This window comes from Gadus morhua, unplaced genomic scaffold, assembly GCF_902167405.1.
Source record: "Gadus morhua unplaced genomic scaffold, gadMor3.0, whole genome shotgun sequence".
Lineage (NCBI taxonomy): Eukaryota > Metazoa > Chordata > Actinopteri > Gadiformes > Gadidae > Gadus > Gadus morhua.
Window position 1 is genome coordinate 34,674 of NW_021963979.1, and position 1,177 is coordinate 35,850.

Consider the following 1,177-nt stretch of genomic DNA (forward strand, 5'->3'; position numbering starts at 1 on the left):
CACATAAAACAGTCAGACACCATTTCAACCTTCAAGTCACAACTCAAAACTCACTTGTTCAAACTCGCACACAACGTCTAACTGATCACTGTTTTGATTTTTTTTTTTTATTTATTTCTTATTGCTTATGTTTATTTATTTATTTTTTATTTTTTTTTTTATTATTATTATTATTATTTTTTTTTTTCCACAATGTCTTGCTTTTTAAAAAATGTATGATAACTATATGCTCTGTAAGGTGACCTTGGGTGTCTTGAAAGGCGCCTCTAAATTAAATGTATTATTATTATTATTATTTAGCTATAGACTCTGCTGAAAGCTGCAAGCTTTGTAGCTGTAGGCCTTACTCACCGAGCAGCCATCGTGGTTCTGAATATGTTTTGCGTTTAGTGTTTTAGCATTCAAAGATAGCAGCTGCAAAGGGAATATGGCCTATAAGCCACCAGCCCCCCCTCCCTCTCCAGAAGGAGCCTCATTAACGTAGCCTCTGCTGTAGCGCCAACAGAACCTACGCCATACGCCACGGAGCCAAAGTCTTCTACCGGGCCGTCGGGTGCCAACCTGCTTCTGTCACATGTAAACATCCACTGACCTGGCCGGTTGCATGGCAAGGCTGTTGTTAAACAATAGAAAATTACACGTATCTTCCATATACACTACAAATGGGTATGTTTGAATGCTTATCAATGCAACTATAGGAAGCAACATAGATGTGGAACCTGTTGGTATAGTCGGCAAGATTTCTACCAACCCATACCTGCTCATTTATTGCATGTATCTTATAAAAAAAATCGCTTTATATCCCTTTGGGTCAAAGTGCCTGCTAAACAGTACAAAGTAATGAATAGCAGAATCCGCTACTCGTTGGCCACTGTTTTTTATGTACAACACCAATGTTTTCAGAAGAGATGGTGCCCCACCTGACCAGTGTTTACCTGCAGTCTTAGTGAAGGGAGGTTGTCCTAACAGCAGCGGGCGCGTGGTTCTGCATGAGCGTGGGTCTACTCACAGCCTGTCATGCGGAGAACATACCTAAACAGTAGCTCTCTGTTTAACTTCCATAGTCTGCATGCTATGTCTTCCTCTATCCTCACCTACAGTTTGAAGATTACCAGGCCCACTGTGTTTACCTGACGCCACCCGTAGAACACACACACACACACTCACGCACCCCTAT